Below are 25,409 nucleotides of genomic sequence, written 5' to 3'. Positions count from 1 at the left end.
CGGGGTGGCACATGAGGAGCCCACGACGGTCCTGGTCAGTTCCATGTCGCTAACAGGTCCGGGTTCTCCATTTTAGTAGTAGCAAGGTGCTCCGCATTCCTGTAATAATGGTGATATAGTCAATGAACATTAATTAACAGTTATTTGTTATGCTAGGGGGCAAAGTTGTATTTTAACGCCGAGTGTGGAATTGAAAAATGAGCAAGTGAAAGGATTCTATAGTTGAACCACGAGCGAAGTGAGTGGTTCGAGAATAGAACTCTAAACTTGCGTGTTTTAAAACACGAGAAGTAAAATACATTTGCACCCGAGTGTAACACAAAACTTTTCCCCTCACTATAGCGAGGAAACTACAACGCAAAAAATGCGTTTATCACTGCTTCCAGTAGTTCCACAGGTGGTAAATCATCTTTATTACTAGATTCACCTACATTTATCAATTTTAAAGCAGTTAATTTGAAAGGTCAAATTACTTTACCCACTAGTGGATAAAATGCGTTTTTACCCGCTGGTATTAAAGGACAAAACACGTGTTTCCGAGCTAGTGAGGGGGAAAATGTTTTTTCATCGCACTCTATTGCTATTTTGCACTTAATACATGCCAAGTTGCGCTTTCGCTTTCTCCCAGACCGGACTGTAGCTCCGGTTAAAAAGCCGTAATATAAGTAGTTCTCGAGATATTAAGTTATGTGACAGACGGACGGACACACAAGACGGACGGAACGGCACCATAAAGGTTCCTTTTGTACCTTTTTGGTGCGGAACCCTAAAAAACCGCCGCTTTTGGAGTTCTGGTGAAAGGTACTTACGAATGTTGAATAGGCTACTTGCCTCCTAGTCAAATCAGCTTCCCTTTAAGAACTGTCAAAACGAATTTTAACGTTTTGCTAATATGAAATCGAATTGAGTGACGTCACGTTCAACTCATTTACTTTATATATTTCTACCTGACGAATTAAATAGAATTTGTATTTAAAAATAACTTCTATCCATGTTTTCCTTATATTTATCTGATGCTTTATTTCGTGCATGGTATTAAATAATTTATTTTAAGTACAGTCAAGTTCCATGTTGTGTAGAAATGTGTATTTTTTAAAACTGCTTTCAATGTCTGGTTATTTGATGGAAATACAAATGAATACATCAATAACGTATACCTACCGTTAAGGTTTAAGGAGTTCCCTCAATTCGTCATGAATCCAATATCCGACTACCTATAAGAAATCGAGTTTGACAAAATTTGAGTTAAAAACTCAATATGCTTAGCAAACAAAGATCCTTTTGTGTCGTCTTTGAGAAGTTTCGTTCTGATCATCATAAGCAGTTCCACTGCACCAACCCCAAACTCAAGTAATTTTGGAGAAAATAGGCTGTGACAGACGGACAGACAGGCGCACGAGTGATCCTATGAGGGTTCCGTTTTTCCTTTTTGAGGTACGGAATCCTAAAACCAAAGTCATAATAAGTGTCTCGTTCAAATTTGAGTAGTTCCGTTCTGATCATCATCAGCAGTTCCACTGCACTAAATGTCACTGTTGGTACGGTCGACTACAAAGAGATGTATCCATTTCTCACCTTATTACGATGCAAGAAGCTGAAAAAGTGTATACATCTCTTTGTAGTCGACCGTACGTAAACGCATGCTGTTCTTATAATAACACAAAAACCAATATATGTATACCTGAATAAATTAAAGTTATGGTCTTTGGGAGCCTGGGGTCTGCTTTGACAATCAATCCCAAGATTTGGCGTAGGCACTAGTTTAACGAAAGCGACTTCCATCTGACCTTCCAACCCGATGGGTAATTAGGGCTTTATTAGGATTACCCGGTTTCCTCACGATGCTGTCCTTCAGCGAAAAGCTACTGGCAAATATCAAATGACATTTCGCACATAAATTCCAAAAACTTCATTAGTGCGATCCGGGGTTCGAACCCGCGAGCTCTAACGCGACCACTGTTCTGAACGTAAATGCATACTGTTCTTATAATAATACTAAATTAAGTCACTATAAGTGTGTCGTCCAGATTTGAGGAGTTCCTTTATGACCATCATCAGCAGTTCCACTGCACCAAATGTCACTGTTATGAATGTACTTAAATTAAAGCTATTCTCATATAAATACCAAATTCATTGTAAGTGTGCCGTGCAGATTTGAGGAGTTCCATTCTGATCCATTTCCATCATCATCAGTTCCATTGCACTGAGTTCCACTGTTCTGAACATAAATGCATGCTGTTCTTATAAAAATACCAAAGTCACTATGAGTGTGCCTTTCAGACTTGAGGAGTTCCGTTCTGACCATCATCAGCAGTTCCACTGCACCAAATGTCACTGTTCCGTACGTATATGCATGCTGTTCTTATAAAAACACAAAAATCACCACATGTATGCCTTCAAGATTCGAGGAGTTGCCTTGATTTCTCCAGGATCCCATCATCAGAACTGGGTTTTGATAAAAATAGGACTAATCTCAAATCTGTATACATATATACATTCAATCAAAAAAAAAATGAAATCGGTCCTGTAACAACGGAGAAATCGACAACATAAAGAAACCGGTCAAATGCGAGTCGGACTGGCCCACTGAGTAGTATCCGTACAAACTTACAAAAGTTAAAATAATCTCATGTATCTCATATATGTACCTATAACTTTAAAGATTTGACTATAATTACCTATAGGTATCGGTGAATTCGCTAACTAATTTGCGCGACCTGTTTAGTATGTTAGTTTTTCAGGGATAATTATTTCTTAATGTTAACTCATTTGCATAGTTTAATCTTAATTTAGAAGAGATTTTTTTACATATAATCTCGTATTCATTTGTAGTTCGATCTGTTCGATAAAATCCGCAAGGGTGGTTAAATTGAATTTTAAATCTGATTAGTTTTTAAAACCGAAATAAATTACACATATGAAAGAAAAAGTGACCAAGGCCTCCAGTGCCTGAGGCTGGAAACGAACCAACGTACCCTGCAATCGCGGCAGATGCCTATTTCCGCTCGGCCACCCAGGTCACAGATGCTGAGGTCGAAATTATCTCTCATATGAGTAATCTATACAAGGACTCGCAGCGCCCTCTGACCATCCCTAGAACCTTCCTTCCTTGACAGATTTGAGGCGGCGGTTAAAAATAGTTTTGATATGTACAATTTGAGCTTTTTCATACGATACCCTACTTGACGTAGTAGCTTGACATGATTTACAGTTTGCCATTAGAAGTTAAAAATGTTCATACCTGTTCCAAATTTCAAATCGATAGCAAAATTACCTAGTTCTCGAGATATTTAGAAATATGACAGACAGACAGACATACGGACAGAGTGGGACCATAAAGGTTCCTTTTGTACCTTTTTGGTACGGAACCCTAAAACCAAAAAAAATACAGACGAATTGAGAACCCCCTTCCTTGAGATTTGGAGCGGCGGTAAAGTTAAAGAAAAACATGAACCCTAATAATTATATAACCTCCTTTATTTTCGATAAAAAAAGTCTGTTAAAAAAGGGATATAACTCTTTTCAACTAATCAGTTCAGTATTTTTTTATGAAGTCAAGCTTTTATTTTTATAAATTTAACCCTTAAATGCATGACCTTGACAAAGATTAATTCAAATTTGTATTTTGACATGCTGTCATTACAGTCAAAAATAGATGATGCATATATACATCGCTGTGCATTAAAGGGTTAAGTCGTTTTTCCTCTATTGTTGGCATTGTAGATACACAGATATTTTCAATTTTGTTAAACTTATTACCTGGCTCTCAGATTCTCCGCTCATTGTAGCTGCTTCTGTGAACGTCGGCGATTCTTGACGTTTGGGTTCCGACGCGCCTTCATCATTAAATCTGCAATAATAATGATCACGAATAAATCAGAAGTTTCCAACCATTGGCGTGTGCAAAGGGCTTGGCACTTGGCAGTAATAGTTATTTGTTATACAAGGGGGCAAAGTTGTATTTGAACGTCGAATGTGGAATTGAAAAACTAGCAATTGAAAGGATACCTGCGTTTCACGATAAAATATCAAGAGCCAACACCATGACAGCTCCTCGAAACAATCACTAGTCCTTGTTCCAGGAAGCCCAGGAGATCCGAAAATTGGTCCTGGACAAATCGGCCTTGGTCCGATGAAGAATCACTGTAACATAAAAAATAAATTTACAAGTTAATTAGTGTTAATTTACAAGAGAAAATGCTTGAGTTGCTAAAAAATCCCTCAACTCTTCATGGATTCCAACATCAGAGCAGCGCAGGTTTCGACATGTCACAAAAGAACGCCACCTCAATAAGTCAATACGTAGGCAACAGAACCCTAGGCGTTACGGGGCCCGAATAGAAGGGGCAAACTAAGAAAGAGGTAGCGCAATATCATTTTTAGGGTTCCGTACCAAAAAGGTACAACAGGAACCCTTATGGTGCGACTCTGTCCGTCTGTCTGTCCGTCTGTCACATTCCTAAATATCTCGAGAACTACTAATGCTATCAACTTGAAATTTGGAATAGTTGTGAACATTGTGAACCTCTACAAATAGAACATATAATTTTTTTTAATTTATTAATTTTAATTGTAGAACATGGCCAAAATGAAAGGGGGGCAAACTGTAAATTTCAAGTTACTAGGTCAAGTGGGGTGTCGTTAGAAAGAGCTCAAATTGAACGTAAATAAACAATTTTTTTTTAAATTTTTGTTGTGGAAAAAAAAAGAATTTTGAAGGAAAATGTAAAAAAAAATACCGTTCCCCCCCCCCTTATCTCCGAAGTTTACCAACGAAAAATTATGAAAATTTTAGGAAACATTTGTTTTATGCTAAATATTACAGGAAAAATATAATCGTGTTTGTATCTTGAAAACCTTTTTTTTAATTCACAAAAAACTTTTCAGATTTTTACTTTTAATTTACCCACCTTTGCGGATGTATATAGTACTTCAAATTAATACGAGATGTTACGTAAATCAAATTCTTTCCAATAAAGTAAAAATTGTTTAAATCGGTTAACATTATAAAGAATAATCCCTGAAAAACCAACATACTAATATGGTCGCGCAAATTAGTTAGCGAATTCACCGAGAGATGGCGCTATACACAATAATGCTCATTAGTACCTATACTTTTGTCTTCTAGTCAAGTCGTTAGAGGTATGTGAAAACGTGAGATTATTTTAACTGGGGAGTTTGAAAGTTTGTACGGAACCCTCGGTGGGCGATTCCGACTCGCACTTGACCGGTTTTTTTAAATTTGTTTTAGAATAACGTCACTTTTATTCGAAAACTTTTTTACAAACCTATTTAAGTGTAGAGAAAAAAGTTTTTTACCGAACCGAACTTATCCAACGACTATAAGGTAACGGGCCCAATCATGGACAGTTTAAGATAAAATTTTGCCTATTTTCGATATTTCACTGAAACATGTAAAAATTCTACCGCTAAACGTGTTAAAACTTGAATGTCTTATCTTTCTTTTACATTTCCAGCGCATTGCAGAATAGATACTCCTATTGGTTTCTTCATAATTAACAAATTAAAGCAAGGTGCTTTTTCTCCAATCATGGACGGCAGTTCTCCAGTAATGGATCCCCCATTATGAACGGTGAAATAAGTTTAAAAATTTACATTTAAAGCAAACTAATACTCAATGAGACAATTTTATATAGCCCATATAAAATTAGTTTGGGTTATTTTAACATAGGATTGTTTCTTGTAAATTTTGGTTTTTGTAAATTGTTCCTTGTCCACGGAACGGAGGTACGCAGTTTTCCGGGTCCAGTTATGGACACTCGCAAAATAACACAATTTCTTTATATCTTTGGAGTAACAAACTAGTATGTTTTATACCTTATCTCATGGTTAATACAGTAAGTAAAACTCATTCAAGTTTACACCGAGTATTATTTTTTTTATTAATTTATACACGAACTCTACTCTCTTAGCAACCTTATTTAATGAGAATTTTTACTAATATTTTTTTTCAGTAAACTGATGACTTTTATCTAGCCGCCAAATCCTTCAGAAATAACCGAATTAAATGAAACGTCAAAATTAAGCAGCTCTATTACTCTTGTTTATGGTACAATGCCGTTAATTTTTAGGAACTAATTTCAAATTATTATTTTTAAGGATTTGTCCATAATGGTATCACCGTCCATTATGGGGTATTTTACATAATACCAAGAACCATTTAATACAGGACCAGCAGAGTCCATACTAAATACCGTACCCCAGCTGGCAGCCGTCAATCTATGTCGCTAGATGTCACTAAGAGTGTCATTTGAATAAAAATGTCGTTATTTAACACGTTCACTGCGGAGCCGGATTTTGTGAACTCGCTCTCAGTGCGTTACAACCCATGAGAGTCCTGTATTGAGCTTTCTCTGTGCGGTACAAGTCAATTACAGCTTGTAAGGAGGGTTTCATATTTTACCTAAAATACCTTTACCAGATACACATTTATTAAATTTTATTGAAACAATATTTAGTCTAATAACTAATCTACACAATACTGTCTTCGCCGAAGTTGATGACTGTTCGTTTAGATTTTATAGACGAATTAATTAACAGGTCAAAATTGACTTGTGCCGCACAGCCAGAACGGGCACAGGTAAAAATGTCGATGATTTAGTAGTGATGAGGAAAATAAACGAACTAATATATCGATCCAATTCTTACTTTCTTTACCTTTAATGTAACCAGATTTTTATATACAACCAAAACTTTTAACTTTGCTCTTAACATTATTTAAAAAACGATTTTTAGAAATTTTAGTAAATATTTTGCATCAAGCAATTTGAACTTTTTACAATATATTTTTACGTAATAATATTTAGCAAAATTGTAAGCGTTTTGCGTATAAAAGCGTTATATTGTATTTAACGAATTTCATTTAAAACAATCGAAACACATTTTTTCACCACAAAATAACGTGTGGATTGATAATATGGTAACAACACTAATGCATTTTGCACTTTGCTCCAGTGCTATACAAGGTCGTGCGTAACAGGTCATTAAAGGCCCTGTTCCGCACTGAATAACAAAAGTCTAAGACTGGTGCGAACAGGACATATGTGACCTGTTTATTAATTTATATGCTGTCAAATAGAGTGTAAAATGATAAATATAAACGTATACTTGACTATATAAAAATAATAAAATATAACAATGATATGGGCTTCGCACCAGGGTAAAGTTGCGCATTTCTGTCGCCGCACCAGGGGGAAGTCCAGAACAGGGTCAGAATGACCTGTTTCGCAGTGAACGTGTTAAAAAAAACCGGCCAGTAGAATTTTTGTTTTGTTACAACTTTTTTAAATTTCATTTGCAAGACTTACAACATTACTGAAGAATCCTAAGATGGGGCAAACAATGTAAAAGGGCTTAAGTTAACATTTGTATGAATAAAACAATAAATAAACACAAATAAAATACACAAAAAGAAAATAAATGTATAAAAAAAAAACAGAAAGATCGCTGTCAGAATTGAACCCGAGAACATCTGCGTACGAAGCCAGCGCACTACCACGGGACTACGTCTTGACTTGCTCAGTCTGACGAAATTAGCCTAGAGAAAAGAACGTCTAATGTCATCTCACATCGCTGATCATTGAGCGAGACATGCGCTCCAAGCGGAGATATTTGTAACTGCAATTATAAAGGCTCAGCCGGTCATTTTTGCGACTGTTCTACTTCGACAGACTTTCCTCCTTATCTCTAGTCTCCCTGGCAAAATCTTATTGGTAGTTGTCACAAAAACCTACTTTTTCCATAAAGCCTGGCTTCCACATATGCGGAATTGAGCGGCGTCGAGTCGTTTTCATCTTATACATTTGAATGCTATTCGACGCATCATGAGAAATGCAAAATACGAACGTATAGCTATTAGTAAACTACGTAATAATTTATGGCAGAAGGTCCTTTAAGTATTAGGGACTGAATAAATTAACCGACTTGGTATTACAGGGATCTCAACTCTTTTTTACGCCAGAAGAACTGTGTTGAAGGACCAGCGATTACGTAGTTCCTGACGAACTATTGTAAGTAATATAAAATAAAATAAAACGGAAAAATAAAATTATGGTAATTGATGCGTGCCGAACTTACTGCTGTTGTTTTCTCGACAGTTCAGCGGGCGGCCACCCTTTCGAATATTTACTTGGTTCACTCTTTCTTGTGTACACTCGCGAATCGTTATTTATTTAATTAATAATTATAACTTTATTCGTCGTTGCGGATATTTTTTCACATTGACATCGAATGTCTTTTAGTTTAGCAGATTGACGTATTTTCTTATATTTTTTAAGAAGGTCGGCAAAAAGGCGGGAGACACGACAAATAAAAATGAGGTTGAACCTATCATAAGGAAGAGCGAACGGGATGGACGATATGAATGATAATGAATGAAAAGGGCGCGAACAAAATGAGTTGCGAAGACTTGGTGTTTTTACAAGTTTTGTTTTTGATGGGATACAGTATCTATTGTCTTAGTCCGTTTTTATCCGATCCGATATCGGATGTCGGAAGGATTTAAATGGAAAAACCGGCCAAAAGCGTGTCGGGCCACGCTCAGTGTAGGGTTCCGTAGTTTTCCGTATTTTTCTCAAAAACTACTGAATCTATCAAGTTCAAAATAATTTTCCTAGAAATTCCTTATAAAGTTCTACTTTTGTGATTTTTTTCATATTTTTTAAACTTATGGTTCAAAAGTTAGAGGGGACGCACATTTTTTTCCTTTAGGAACGATTATTTCCGAAAATATTAACATTATCAAAAAATGATCTTAGTAAACCCTTATTCATTTTTAAATACCTGCCCAACAATATATCACACGTTAGGGTTGGAATGAAAAAAAATATCAAACCCCACTTTACATGTAGGGGGGGCAAACTAATAAAATATTTTTTTCCAATTTTTATTTTTGCACTTTGCTGGCGTGATTGATATACATATTGGTACCAAATTTCAGCTTTCTAGTGCTAACGGTTACTAAGATTATCCGCGGACGGACGGACGGACGGACAGAAAGACATGGCGAAACTATAAGGGTTCCTAGTTGACTACGGAACCCTAAAAACAAGTAAAAATATAGGTGAAATTATGTTTTTTTCAACTCCCGGGTTGCAAAACAATGCCATCTAGTTTTGAACCAAAAATTGAGCTTTTTTTAGGGGTACGCTTTTTTGTATGGGCTATGTCAGTCCAATATTAAATGGTTCTTGATTATACTAATATAATATAGCAATACCCATGACGAATTTGTGTCAAATGTCAGATTCCAAATTGAACATTAATTTTGAAATCAGCAGCCCCGAAACCTAATTTACGACACTCCCATGACGACACAAAAGTTAGGAAAAAATGGGTTCTGTAATGAAATTAATGATAATTATACTAATGGTTAAGATGTGAACTTAAAATATAGCTTTTTTGGCTCACCTTAACTATAAACTGAAATAGACCTACCATAACTACTTACATAATTTGCTAACTGCCGGACAAGCGCTTGACGAGCAGCGCGACCCAGCTGCAGGTCTTTGTTTAGCCAACACCTGTCAGGAGCCATTGCCAAATAAATATCAGCATTCTGCTGACGGGCGTCAAACTCCGCCGCTAATCTCTGCTCCTGCTGCTGCTCCTGTTCTTCGTGTCGGTTCAGCGGAGGCAGTTCACAATTCGCTTTGTTAGCTATATTGTCAAGCACACAACACGTTTTAACGATCTTAGCTGCCGTTGCTGGCTTGTAGTGCAGTTTCTCCATTGACGACAAACACTACCAACTGATTTTTAGTCGCCCAAAACACCGCTCTATACAGTTGCGGGCTCGAACTTGTAAAGCGGTATAACGAGCTTCTGGAGATCCTACAGGTGCATCCAAAAGTCAGTGCATCTATCAGTAGTGTTTGCCTCTGTGGGTAAGCAGAATCACCTGAAAGAATATAAAAATGTATGGCTGTGATATATTGAAATATACAATTATGCTACGAGTGTTTTGTCTAACAGTTCTTACTTAGAGTGATATTTAAATTGACTAAACAATAAATCACACGTGCACGGAAGAAGATATTACACAGAAGATACTATATTTCTTTTAGACATTTGTCAAATTTATGTCACGTTAGCTTTTTTTTTAAATATAAAATTATCATATCTACGTTTTCATGAAAGGTCTACACCGACGCAAATGCACGTCATTCTTGTTTATTTTAATAATGCCAACGCCATCTTGCGACGAGTAGAGGAACCAAGTTGTGCCGAAAAAAACTTGCAATTTACTCTTTGGTACGACAAAATCCCCGTCTAAGTGTCATAAACCAAACATGGCGGCCATACCCATCGACAAAAAAGTCTATATACTGTGCCATTCAGGAGAACGCATGCCTTGGTTCGTATTGTCAGGCCATGAGAGATTAAATTCGTGTAAAATTACGCAATTCATATCTTTGTAATGATATGATGATTCGAATTGCAATCTCATTCTGTCACTTTGACACAAGAGTAAAATCAAAGTAGAATCAATACTAGAGTCGTGACACGTTAGCAAAATGCAGACCAAAAGTGTGTACCAAAAGTATTGCCAGTATTACAAGTTTGACACAAAAAAGGGAATTTAATCGTTTGCCGTGCTTAGGATTTCTACAAATAGGTGTTATTTGTGAATATTTTATCTTTTTGTTAGAAAGGCTCGGACGTATCGCGAAGTTTTGAGTCAAAGAGATTAATCAACTAACATATTTTTAAGCAATATTTTTTTTAAATATTTTTTGGTGTAGCTGGCACGACGACGACCGTCTATTAGCAAAAAAACATTTTACTTCAAGTAACAGTGAAAATGGAGATACGAGGTGATAAAAATGTCATATGTTATTTATTTCAAAGATAGAAGTCCGTTCTTTTAAAATACTCAAAACTTAAAAAATACTCCATCAAAAATAAATGTTACAAAAATTTTATCCGGTACATTGCCTGAGCTCTAGTCCCAACCTAGTACCAATCCAGATGACAGCTGCACGTATTCGACAACCCGTGATCCAATCCACTATCATTTGAGAGTCAACGTGAAACGTCAAATTCGCCATGCCGAATTGAGCCCCTGTCCCGTATCTGGAAAAAACAATAATGTGACTTTAACAAATCAAAAGTTATTAATTCAGTAGCTTTCATCAGCTTTTCAGGGGTTAAAGGTTGAAATTGACAAATTTGCTCATCATAGTGAACAAGATCTATCCATACTAATATTATAAAGGAAAAGTGTGTATGTCTGTTTGTATGTCCGTCTTTCACGGCAAAAAGGAGCGACGAATTGACGTGATTATTTAAGTGAAGATAGCTGTAGGGATGGAGAGTGACATAGGCTACTTTTTGTCTCTTTCTCACCCCCCACTTCTCTAAAATACGGGGTGGACGTTTATATGGAGCATCATGCAATTTTCGAATTTATCGCGAGCGAAGCCGCGGGCAAAAGCTAGTTTATTATATTTTAACCACAACTGTAAGAAATATCATAAACAAGTAAGTAGGTACACTAGGTACTGTGACTGATGCGATCATCTTTTTGTTTGGTTACCTACAAACGCGAAATGTTCGTGCACTTTTTGTTTACCGTTGTGATGCACGGGTAAATTGGTGTGGCTAATATCACCGAGGAAGTATTTAGTTCAAGCCTTTGGGACTTTTCCACGACCAGCCTCAGAATATCCCAGGATAGCCACACATTTTCGATCACCGTTATTACTACACAAATCAGTCAAAACACACAATATTTCTTCATTGCACTATAATGGTATCATGTACCTACCTTATAATATTTGAATACCATCCTAAGTATGTAAAATGAACATGGTTGCAATAAAGAATGATATGATATGAAATACGATTGAGCTTGGCATCCGTTAGCACGTTGGGTGGACGACATCCGGAAAATTGCGGGTCACAACTGGATGAGACTAGCTCAGGACTGGGACAAGTGGCGTACTAGAAGAGAGGCCTATGCTCGGCAGTTGGCGATAAAAGGCTGATATAATGATGATATACGAGTACATATTCTTACGGATTCACAGTACCTACCAAGCAGTGTTATGCGAAGTTCTGCAAAATAGCCGTCCTTCGGCTAAATGATAATCGTTGACGCTAGACAGCGATCGAAACGCAGTCTGGCTCGGTCGCACCAATACAGAAGAGCGATAGAGATAGGTAGCTTAGCTACGAAAACGATATTACCGTAAGCGTTTGTGCATTTGGCAGCGTACCCTGGTAGATAAGCACACAGTTTTCAAGATGGCGATGCACGATGGTGAGGTTCTTCGAACATCAAATGTACATTACGTACATTACTACATACCAGTCACACTACGTTTCACGACTCTTCTAGAGATTAAATTTTTTGTCTTATTTCGATTGTGCTATTCTATTACGCCGTGGCTTGCGTGGGCGACGATCGCGCGATGGTCGCGCGACGGCGATGCGACGCATACGAAATCAAACCTTATCGATATGGAAGTAGACGATGCGATGAGACGCGACGGCGACGGTCGCGCGACCGTCGCCCACGCAAGACACGGCGTTAGATCTATCCGGTTTGGTCAGAGGGATTCCAAAAGCCTTACCTATTTTATCTTATATGTTCTTACTTAGGGCCAGTTGCATCAACCACATTTGACAGACACATCATCGTCCCGCAGCAGAAGTCTATGGAACTTTCCATACAAGGTATAGCGGGGCAAATCTCGACTGGGGAGCCATTGTAACTGGTCCATTTTTTCCATGTTTTACAATGTTTGCATTATTAAATAGAGTGTCCACCGGTTAAATATGGTAGGCGTGCTCAGTTGATACATGTAGAACTAAACATCATAGTGGAATAATGGAAAAAATGGATTAGTTACAATTGACCCCCAGTCGAGATTTGCCCCGCTGTACCTCACTAAAATTTAACGAACGCGGTGACAGGTGGTTTGATGCAACCAGCCCCTAATCTCGTCTTTGAATGACATTTATTTCCTGCACAGGAGGTCAGTTATCATGACTTCATGACGGCTTGGTATATGGACGTTGGAAAGCCACGTGGAATAATGAGCAATTTTATTTACTCGTCGCTTTGCCGCAAGGTAGCAGAAAGTGTCTCCTGACCGGAAAAGCATGCCTTGCTAAAAGCTAAAATAAAGTACCGTCATTACTGTCAAATGAGGTGAATATGGATAGCCGGGGTGAAAAGGGACCAACTTAAAATGTGATTGACCAGAAAATTTCTAAAATAATTCGTGATTTGTGTATGATACAATTTGTGTGAGAAGTTATATAGAAGTTTTCAGATATAAGTATTTTTGACTTTATCCCTATTCGCCGCCATCCCTGTTCACCTCAGTTGTCGGTACTTAAAAGCACCAGATTCACACAAACTTGTAAACATGTCCAAACAAGGCAAAGCGAAGCACGTGCATTCCATCTATATTGAGCCGGCATACGTGAGATTATTTTCAGCCTGCAGCTCCCAAATTAACCCACCAGCATTATATCTTCTAGGAAAGTAAACAGAGCGCTGTATTTAGGATCAGTTCAATGGTTACGCATGACTCGCGTGGGCTCGGCAGATTCATCAGTTTGTTTTCTTTTGGCGGAATTCGGACATGTTTGTTTCGGCGCGTTCGATTTAGTGTAAATTCACTACGTCCGCTGACAGACGTGTTATTCCAAAATTGTTTAAGTGTTCATTTACTGTTTTCGAGGTGATTCCGTAATTGCATGTTAGGATTATTGCTATAGAATAAAAATGTTGTTTGGTTTTTGTTTTATTTAAACTGCTTTTCCTAGCGCAGCATTTTTATTTCAAGGTGCGAAATTGACTTCTAGAAGCGCGGCGGGATGAGGGATCCTTGGCTAAACATGTACCGAAATCAGAACACCCAAGTATCACTTCACTAGACATAGACATTTTATTAATAATATTATAGATATTATACGTTCATCAATTATTTTACAGCAATTCAATTAAGATTAAAACAATTGACACTATGATTTGATTATATCAGGAAGAGGCCGGTTACCAGTCTCTCGCCTACGCTACAATTGAACCCTTAGTGTGTTTTTACGTTATCCGATCCGATATCGGAAGTCGGACCGATATCCCATACATTACAGGCACTATCTTGGATTTTTTCCATTGAAATCCTTCCGACATCCGATATAGGATCGGATAATGTGAAAACGGACTTATACTGCAGTCGATTTCACGACACCCACGGGAGGAAAGGGGGTGGTGAAATTCTTAACCCGTCTTTACAGGCAACCCACGGAATACTTATCTTTTTTTGGTTTTTTGGAGTAGGTATGTGGGTAACATGGATACAATAAAAAACAACCTGGGTTTTATTTTATTTAGGTTAGACTCATTGATAAGTAAATTGAGTTAGTTTATCCATGGAAGCTTTAAGATAACATTTGAATTGTAGCATTAACACTGCTCGCGGTTACGATACAAGTGCGAGAAACAGGAAATGCCAAACTAGTGGCGAAATAGTACATTCAGTTAAAATTGACGGAAGGGCATCTAGCACCAGTTTGTCACTAGAAGAGACGTTTAGTCAACACTAATATACCTGCCGCATACGCAGCAACGTCGTTCAATACACGTGCGAAAAGGAAATTCGGACAAGAAATGAACCACTTTGCGCACTAGACCATAGTGCGGGCAAAAAGCACCACCTGTACTTACTGAATTTATTTTCAGTACAAGATGGTGCTATTTGCCTTTGATTTCTTGTTAGACCGTGCGAAATTGCTGTCCAATTTTATTGTACTGAAAAACGTCGTACGATACACGCTCGAAAAGGAAATCTCTCCTCCCTTTTTCCGCACTTGTATTGTAATGTACCTACTCGCCCAGAATTAAGACACCAGCGCGCTAAGTAACCTTTGTCACTGGACATAGCCACATTCTCCTGCCAGATTTGCGGTCGCGGCTGCCGCTCTCGCATTGGGCTCACTAGCCATTTGCGGAAGTGCCGCAATCTAATGGACGCTGCTTAACCCATCATATTATTGATGTTAGAGGCCATTGATGATGATGATCGTAATGTACTATACTATTGTTTGTCGGTAATCGTTTTCTGATCCCGGCCAAGTAGTACAATAGGTATTAATGTTTTTTTTTGTTTGAATACTTTTTTTTTATGAAATAGGCAGCAAACGAGCAGACGAGCCGCCTGATGGTAAGCAGTCATCGCCGCCCATGGACATAAGCAACATCAAGGGAGCCACTCATCCGTTGCCGACCGTTGAGAACCCTAAATACCTGCTTCTTGAAGAACCCCATGTCATAGCGCAATACTTATTTGGCAAGCGTTTATACATAGGTACTTATCCTTATTTGCGCTAAAAATCACGCGGATTAACATCAAAACATGCAGCTATGTCTAACCAAAACACATATAATTTATGGCGAATGAATGAGCGTCTGTGGGGCATATCTTCGTGAGTCATTGAGTTCTTATACTCATTTTCCATTTGTGTGGTATCTAACTCTGATTCGTTGACCTGTCGAAAACAGAGCATAAGACGCAGATATTAGAATTATTTTCTAGACATATCTAGTCTTGGATTTTTTGTTTAATTTACTGTAGCCCTATACAGGGTGATTCATGAGTCGTAAGCAGGAGTGAACAGGACTTCCATACTAATTCATTCATACGTAAAATAATTAATACCTACTTGATACGTGAATAGTAAATTAAATTATTTGTTTATTTTTATACATACCTTTTATTAAATAGTTTTGTTATCATATTTCAATAAATTATAAAAACAAAACAAAATTGTTTCCTTTTCGTTTCACGTATCAAGTAGGTATTAATTATTTCACGTATGAGTAGCTCACTTTTGAAGTCATTTGTACATGACGATATTTGTTGTGGTATTTGTAGATATTTGTTCCTGAGTCATGGATGTTTTCTATGTATATAAGTATTTGTATATTATATATATCGTTGTCTGAGTACCCGCAACACAAGCCTTCTTGAGCTTACCGTGGGACTCAGTCAATCTGAGTTAGAATGTCCCACATAGTATTTATTTATTTCGATTTTGATTCAAGCGTTGTTTGATCAGCTATTTTTCATGCTGACTGTACTGCCTTCACTATACATGCTGTATGTGCATAATAACAGTAGGTGAATTACATTACCAGTGCAACCACAAACAAACTACAGAGTAAATAAACAAAGCAAGTTTTAGAATTCTTGGCCAGGATTCAAACGGAAGTCGCCAAATGCTTAGAGAAGTTTTGAGATGACTTCTCGTTCCGCTGTTTAAGTGTTTAATGTGACCTGAAACGAGGTCTTTGAAGTGAGGAAGTGAATCAACTGATTCAGGAATGTCGGTAAATTCTGGGCCAAATCATATGGGTTGACAGTTGACACTTATTCTTATTTAACTTATTTCGATTAAATGTACACGAGTAAAGAAAATTTACTGATGTTTGATATTTTCCTCAGGGAGAGTATCAGTATTGTGAGTGGCGGGCCGATTTTTGAGTCTCACGCGTTCGAATTCAGAAAATTGTCACTGAAAATAATAAAGTCACCGTTTTCAACCGGTATTTTAGTGACAAAATCCCGTATGCGAGATTCAAAAATCGCCCTCTAGGTCCTATAGGTATAGTAAAAGTAGTACCAAGGACGATATAATACCGGGACAGACAAAACCCATACAAAAAAGCGTACCCCTGAAATGTATGGGCCTTTTAGGCTTAAAACTAGATGGCGCTGTTACACAGCCTGGAAGTGGCCAAAATCATATTTTCCCCAAATATTTTTGAGTGATTTAATTTTTTATAAGAACAAATGACATGCTTCTTTATTTTAATATCATGATATCACGTCAATACACATTTTGAAAAAAAAAATATTTGAAGGCATCATCATGATAGTATTTAATACGTGGCGCTAAAAAATTGAGGTACGATTCTTAGTATGAAGATTGTAAATCCTATAATAAACTCTGTCAGTAAATAAGAACAAAGAAAACTTTGCATCCTTTTCTTTAGGGTGCTAGAGAAAAGGATACCTATAGTTTTCTTAGTTCTTATTTACTGACAAACTTGTTTGACAGAGTATAAATCATCCTTGGTAGTACCTACCATCCATATGTTTACCCCGTAAATTATAGCATAGACTATAAACACCCTGTACTTTTGCGTCCTTCGAAAAGTAGGTACCTAAGTAATCATATTCTTCATCTTCATATAACATATAGGCCTAGGTCTAGAAGACGGGGAGACCTTTTCCCAGCAATGGGACACTTCATACGCTCGTTGAAATAGGTAGGGTGCATTGGGGTAATCTCGAAGCACAGAAATGCTCGGGTAATTTCGAAAGGGGAATCTTGATATGATGGAAATAATGGTGATTTTTATGTGACTTTCGAAATTAGACGACTTTCGATATTATCATGATTATTATGACGACCGGTCTGGCGCAGTCGGTAGTGACCCTGCCTGCTACGCCGCGGTCCCGAGTTCGAATCCCGGTAAGGGCATTTATTTGTGTGATGAGCACAGATATTTGTTCCTGAGTCATGGATGTTTTCTATGTATATAAGTATTTATATATTAAATATATCGTTGTCTGAGTACCCACAACACAAGCCTTCTTGAGCTTACCGTGGGCCTCAGTCAATCTGTGTAAGAATGTCCTGTAATATTTATTTATTTTTATTTTTATCCCAATGCACCCTATGGACAGTTGGCCATACCTATTTCTACCGGCCATTCTATAAATAACTACCTAGTTACCTATTTATAGAAAAGCCGCAGTTCAACGCAATAGATTTATTAAACAAAAACATTCGCTTTTTACGTGTTCCGTAGCAGTAATTAAATAAATAAACAGGCTATTGCGTTTCAGAATACGCCAATGGAGGTAAACAACCCACCTGACTTTACCTAAGCAATTAGAGTACGACTAATTGGATTTTGACACTAGACATATTAAAGGCATTCATCGAGAGAGATCGGAAGTGCAAGTGGACATACCTACTTAGCTGATATTATGTGAAAACAAAAAAAAAACATTCAGTCGAATTGAGAACCTCCTCCTTTTTTTGAAGTCGGTTAATAAATAAAATTGAGCATAAGTATATTATAGTACTTATAAGGATAGAGCAAACTGCACCGATCGCATTGTTTGAAATTTATATTTTTTTATAATCCAACAATGTTTTCTAAAATAATCAAATTAAATTTGCGTAACACTGATTTAAACTTTCACGATTATTACACATAATTTTTTTTTAATCGCAATTTAATCGCGTATATGACTACATATTAAACTCAGAGGACAGAGAGACCAGAGAGAGAGAGAGAGAGAGAGAGGTCAGAGGAGAGAGGAGAGATGAGGAGGAGGGAAGGTCAGTTTAATGTAGTCATACGCGATTAAGTCCCGATTTTAAAAAAATAATTAAATTTGCGTAATTTTTAAGGTGTGGAATTGAAAAACGAGCAAGTGAAAGGATTCTATAGTTGAACCACGAGCGAAGCTAAGAGAATAGAATCCTGAACTTAGCGAGTTTTTCAATACACGAGAAGTAAAATACATTTGCACCCGTGTGTAACACAAAACTTTTCCCCTCACTATAGCGAGGAAACTACAACGCAAAAAATGCGTTTATCACTGCTTCCAGTAGTTCCACAGGTGGTAAATCATCTTCATTACTAGATTCACCTACTTTTATAAATTTTAAAGCAGTTAATTTGACTATATTCAAGGTCAAATTACTTTACCCACTAGTGGACACAATGCGTTTTTAAAAGGATAAAACACGTGTTTCCGAGGTAGTGAGGGGAAAAAATCTTTATGGAATTTAACAAAGCTTTATTCATTCATTCCATTCATTCTTTAGTAGGTATACCTATTATTATACGAATAACAAGTAAAAATACATGTTTACTATTCAGGTGTTATTTACAAAAACACATTCCTAGATTCCTACCTACCGTGCAAAGTCGTCCAATGTTGAGAATATATACGGATACAAGTATTTATCCATATCATTAGCCCAAACAAAATCAAGATGGCTCCACAGTACTGGTTCCATTAAATGGTATTTAGGTGGTCTAGGGAGCAATGATCTAAGTATATCTACATCTTTCACCCTCGACAATCCATCGTTTTGGCCAACAATCAAATAGATTTCTGTTGTGACCTGCCTTAAGTTGTAATTTGGGGGAAGAGAAAAATTGTACCGTCGAATATTTTCTAAACGTCCGTAGTCGTATTTAGCAAATCTTTTCCCAAGAGCAACTTGATCAAAGTGGAAAAGGCTTTTTCGACTTGAAGCCGCCGGGTAGTGTCCTATGATGACTTCCCAAAAATCAGGCTCAATTCTTTTAGGGTCGAAACCAGCAAATGGTGAAACGGCCAGTATAAAGCACAGATTGTAGCTGAAAATACCTTGGCTGCATATCAGCTCAATGAGCTCACGAGTCGCAGATTGGTCTTCTAACAGCTCTTCTATTCCTAATGATTTCAGAAACTTGTTAATCACTGGCCCTAGCTTAGCCACCGTTGAGACAGGAGGGATTAGGTTACTGAGGAACGCGATGGGTGCTAAGGCTATGAATCCTTTAATTTTCTTGTTATATTCCGGTCTTGTTGAAAACAAAACGAAATGTGCTGCCGTACCTTGAGAATGTCCTATCGTTCTTATGCTCTTCTCACCAGTCGAATCTAGAATGAAGTCAACTTTTGCAGCCAGATCATAGTAACCAGCTTCTTGAAAACTAAAGTCCCAAAACTCTGCATCGGCATCAGGATCAAGATACTTATGTCTCCGGCCATACTTGTTGCCTCTTGTATTGCCAGTCCACACATCATACCCTTTATCCGCCAATGTAATAACTAGAGACAGCTTTCCTCTTATAACGAAAGTGTCAGCGCAGTCTAAAATGCCATGCATAAGAAGAATAGGCCCCTCTCTCTTGCCAGCAACATGGAATAACGTTAAAATATATCCATCTTCAGTGACTACGTCGTATTCTTCGACGGAATATCCATATTTCCTTCCAAGCTCAGTGAAATTCAATTTAGCATCTTCGGGCTGTGTGTGTAACACAGAAAGCGAAGCCGTCACAGTAATCAGCAAAATGACTGTTGTGGGTATAGTGTACATTTGTGATCAATGTGATAAAATGCTCGGTACGATGGGATAATCTGGAATTATGCCGTTTTTATCGTGATTTATTTAACTTTATAGCACATGCACTGATGATGTATTCGCAGTCAAAACTAGGCACCTAAATGGTTAGTACATGTGTTCAGTACTTTGCTTAGTACTGAACACAATTTTATTAGGTAGTAAATTTACTCGAAAACTGGCGCCCTCATATTCTATTATTTCATGTCGCACTTTAAGTTGTTCGTTAACAATGAAAATAAATATTTGTCGAGTTATCTTCGTGACTGTATAGGTACTGAAATGGCATCTCAATATCACATAAATATTAGGTGTCACTAAAATTAGAAATAAAACCATCGCGGAAACGCAATTAACTTTGATTGACTATACACGACCTAGTTATATAAGGTAATTAAAATTTTGAAAAAACTCCCGACCGCGACATAGTGGTCAGATTTTCATGAAACATGGCTAAGAACACTCCCGTCTAACTCAGCTTTCAAACAAAAAAAACTAAATCGAAATCGGTTCATCAGTTCGGGAGCTACGATGCCATAGACAGACCACACACACTAACAGACACGTCAAACTTACATATAACACCCAGTCGTTTTTGCGTCGGGGGTTAAAAAGTAAAATAAAACAAAACTTATACCCATGATAGTTGCTTTTTAACTACACTGAGCATCACTGAGACTTTAGCACGTGCTGTGGAAACGGGAGCTAACCGCGGCGAATAATAGAAACAAAGGCCTTTGTTTAGCAGATTAGGGCAAAACCGTAACGTTCATCTCATAAAATTCATTCAAGCGGCCACATTCATAACTAAATTATAACCAATTCACTATCTTTCTCTCTTTCTTTATGAATGAGTCCTGATACTTGATTTTTCTTCTCTCTGTTTTAGATCTATATGTTCCTTGTATGGTCTGTTTTGATCTTGTTATACGTAGTTTTAAGTTTAGTTTTAATTATGGGTGCCCTGAAAATCAGTGCCGTATCTCTTAGACACGGTCTACGCTGAGCGGCATCCTATTTGGTATACCGGTTCACTCTATTTGTATTGTGTTGTACCTATACTTTTCTTATACCAAATAAATATTTTTTCTTTCTTTCTTTCTAAAGGTTTTTTAGGTAATTTTTAGGTTTAGAACCCTTAATAAAACGAATGCATAATAGAAATCCTGTTTATTCTTTTGTAATTAATATTAAACGTAAATTACAAAAATGTACAATTAGTATAATACAGTTTACAAGTTTTAGTAATGTTTATTATATTTACATACATACATTATGCAGAATAGACACCTGGGAATAATAAAGGGGCCCACAGGTAGTCAGCGTGCGTAGCCGAATGGAACAAACGCTCACGAAACCCTCAGGAAACGAAACGCTCGTAGATATCTAACTCTATCGCTCTTGCGTATTGGCGCAACAGAGCAAGACTACCCTTCGCGGCGTTTCGTTTTCGTTTCGCGTCGTAGAAATGCCATTCGACTACAGGGCCAGGTATCTATATATATATCGTCTAGCAAACTACATCCTGGCAAAAAGTAGAAAATAATAGGGGCGCCTCCGTTTATGTAAACCGATTTGTATGTGGCAACAACTGAGTCACTTTTGATAACAGTAAGTGTTACTATGATAAATAAATAAAAAAATAGTTCCTTTCTACTCTTGTTTGCCAGGCTGATCTGTGGGCCTTATAGGCCGGCAACAGAAAACTCATAATCTGAAAAATCATAATCTTATGAAATCAGATCGAGTGCACGGATTTCCATACAATTTCGCAACTGTCCACACACTTTTTTCAGATTGATCTGACAGATTGTGAATAATTTGAATTTTAAGAATGTGTGTGGCAAGGCACTCGATCTGATTCCATAAGATTATGATTTTTTAAGATTATGAAATTTAAGACCGTCTGTTGCCGGCCTTACTCAAGTTGATTTCATAGAAGCAGGTGATAATTCTAGAGACGAGTTCGAGGTGGAATATTTCAACCTTTTCGTCAGAATATTTTTCTAGGAATTTTATAGTATAACTGGAGCTGCTGCGATAATTTAAATATTAATTATGAAAAAAGTTATATTTTTACCCCTTTATTCATAAACGTACTCTAAAGTTATCAAGCCGATAAAGTTCGTTTGTCCCTTTCCGACGTATTGGTGTGATAGAAAAGGACAAACGAACTTTATCGGCTTGATAACTTTAGCGTACGTTTATGAATAAGGGGGTTAGAATTTACTAACTAATGTAGGTATACAACTATCAGTCATTTTTACACCATAATATTTAAGTTAATTTACAATAGACTTGAAAAAGTTTATGCAAAAAATGCGAATCTATTTAGTAAATTATTTACAGCGTTTGAAGAAAAATAACACAACTTTAATTTCTGCCAAAAGTTAAGCGTGTAATTGTTTTATGCGATAGACCCAGCGTTGAACGCTTGCGTTCACAAAATGTATGAAAAATGACAATACTTAGGTACTTAGTGCTGCGTTCACCGCGTAAAGGAATATACGATCATAATGGCATTTTTCCTACATTATGTTGATCGCATGCGTGTGAAGTGGAAAACAGAGCGTGAACTTTCAGGACCTCCTACGATTACGTACGTCCGATTTCACTTGAAAGCCGAAGGCCCTATTGGTACCTCACGGGCTGTATAGGTACCTACGCAACTAAAACATTTGTTTTGTGATAAAATAAGCACCTTCTCTTACCTAATTTCTTTTTTCTTGCTTATTTATTGTAAGCCTTTGTATGTTTTGTTGTGGATACTATTAGTACATTACGATACAAGTGCGAAAGGAAGTTGAAAACAGGTTGGTGGCGATAAATTAAAACACGACCGAAGGGAGTGTTTTAAATCGACACGAGTTACGAATTTCTTTTTCGCACGTGTATCGTACAACGCTTTTCAGTACAGATGGCCATCCGAAGTTTCGACCTGACAAGAAATTAACCACTTCTCGCACTCGTGCGTAAAAAAACACTATCTGTACTGAAAATAAAGTTACTTATCTAACTATCTACCTCAAATTAGGAAACGAAAGGGACGGCATGATAAAATAGTAATGTTGAATAACGTGCAATGATTTCCAACAACTGATTGCAATTTTTAATGTATTATACAGGGTGTCCCAAGACCATGGGACATGAAGGGAAAGTACCTAAAATATCACAGATAGGATATATTGCTGAAAGAAGACTTTATTTTATTTTTAAAACTTGGTAAAACTGCATTCAAAAAAAATTTTTTTTTTTTTTAATGTATGGACAAATTTTAAGGCTAAGGAGTCTGCCATGTAAAATGTTAAAATTCATGGTCTTCCTTTTATCTCCGACACTATGTTATTTAGAGAAAGATAATCTTTATGATGAAGCCTATCGATCGGTATGACAAAATTACAGGATGTTTTTTTTTTCTCGTGTAGCGGGTTTGATTCCCGGTTTAACCATGTAATTATTTAAAAATCTATGAATGGAGTTTTACTTAGTTTTAAAAATAAAATAAAGTCTTCTTGTAGCAAAATACCCTATCTACGATATTTAAGGTACTTTCCGTTCATGTCCCATAGTCTTGGGACACCCTGTATAGCACTATTTAAACATAATTCCGTAACAGACGAGCAATAAGGTCCTAATATTAATTTGAAATTGATTTCCATTCATGATTAATGAGCCTTTTTTATGGAAAGCCAAAAAATATTTTAACAAGTTTAAATTGATCAATAGTTATTTGGTCATTTTATTATGCTATTTACACAGTCCTATATTATATTATGTGATGTTATGTTAATAGACCAAGATTATATAACTATGATTTTGGTAGCAAACCAGCCTAGTAAGCCGAGCTTTTCGCAGTACTGGATTTTAACACATTTCATCTTCTTGGCTTCTTACGATTCAGAATCAAGCATCCTGATGCTAAAATCGTCCCAAGTAATGTACAGAAAACCTATTTACCACCAATAATTGTGTCGCTTAACTTCAAACCTGAGTAAATCCATTTTGCTTTAAGGTTGAATAATATAGAAAATATAATATGATCTGAAAGATAATCAACCTTATAGCAGAATGGTATTACCCAGAATTTGAAGTTCAGCGACACAATTTAAACACTCAAATCGTCACTATTTTTAAAAAAACTTGTATCTTCGTCTGTCAATGAAAAGAAAATTGTAGTAAGTATGTATGGAATGCATATAGACTTACTGCGTTTTAACTTTGAGGAGCAGCGTGAGATACGAGATTTTTTCAAAGTAGTGACGAAATGTGTCATTTTAGTGTTAATGGCTAGCACAAAAATGAGCCACCATTTCCTGGACCTAACTCTTAGGGTCGGTTGCACCAAACCGTTTGTCACTGTCAAAACGTTCGCTAAATTTTAAAGAAAGAAAGAAGAAAGAAGATTCGTTTATTGCCACAACACAGTGAATACAAAGATATTTTATAGTATGAGAAGTTCCATAGACCTTTGCCGCGTGACGATGATGTGTCTGTCAAATGTGGTCGATGCAACTGGCCCTTAGTTGTTATTGTTTAATAGTATAATTTATTGCTAGATTCCATCTAAGCAATTAACGTCACATAAGTAAGAAAGAGACAACGCTCTACGAGTCTTCGTAGAATTTCGTCTGAAAAACCGATGTGCTATCATTATCGCCGGGTACTGTAATTGATGTTGAAGTTTTATTGTTTGTGACAGCAAAAAATGTGACAGTAACTAAAATTAATATTACACATTTTCTAGTCGCAATTTTTATGTTTTCGAAAATACTTCAAATTTGCTATATCTATATTTTGGCAATTGTATTATCATATGACAACTCAGCTACCCCGCTGAGACGTCTGAGACTATAACCATATTGAAACAATAAATTTTATTCTTGTAATATACTTAAAATACTTACCAACTTACATATATACACTTGTATAATGCCCATGTAAAGGAGGAACAAATTAATATTCATAAAATCAATATTTTAAATTCCGGAAAGGTACACTTATTCACTTAGTTAAGACCCCTGTGGTTTGAAAAAGTCCAGTTAGCATAAGATAGATAAACGACAAACAAACTAACCAATTATATTTGTAACCTCATTTTTATGCAAACGAAGCGCTTTGCTTCTTCTTTTCTTATGGGCACTGCCAAGGAGTGGAATTCCTTGCCAGCTATATTTCCGAGCTCATATAACCCGGCAACCTTCAAATCAAGAGTGAACAGGCATCTTCTGGGCGAG

At 36.9% G+C, this 25,409-nt stretch overlaps 1 long non-coding RNA gene across 1 annotated transcript; it reads right to left on the bottom strand.

The window, feature by feature from the left end:
• On the bottom strand, positions 1-9,530 carry LOC125228851. The gene is made up of 4 exons (XR_007177336.1): positions 9,470-9,530; positions 4,009-4,143; positions 3,760-3,850; positions 1-99 (listed from the first exon to the last, which is right to left on the bottom strand). It is a non-coding gene; the product is annotated as an uncharacterized LOC125228851 (long non-coding RNA).
• Between the last annotated feature and the right edge of the window lie 15,879 nt (positions 9,531-25,409).

This window comes from Leguminivora glycinivorella, chromosome 8, assembly GCF_023078275.1.
Source record: "Leguminivora glycinivorella isolate SPB_JAAS2020 chromosome 8, LegGlyc_1.1, whole genome shotgun sequence".
Classification (NCBI taxonomy): domain Eukaryota; kingdom Metazoa; phylum Arthropoda; class Insecta; order Lepidoptera; family Tortricidae; genus Leguminivora; species Leguminivora glycinivorella.
This window is presented reverse-complemented; position numbering and strand designations above follow the sequence as displayed.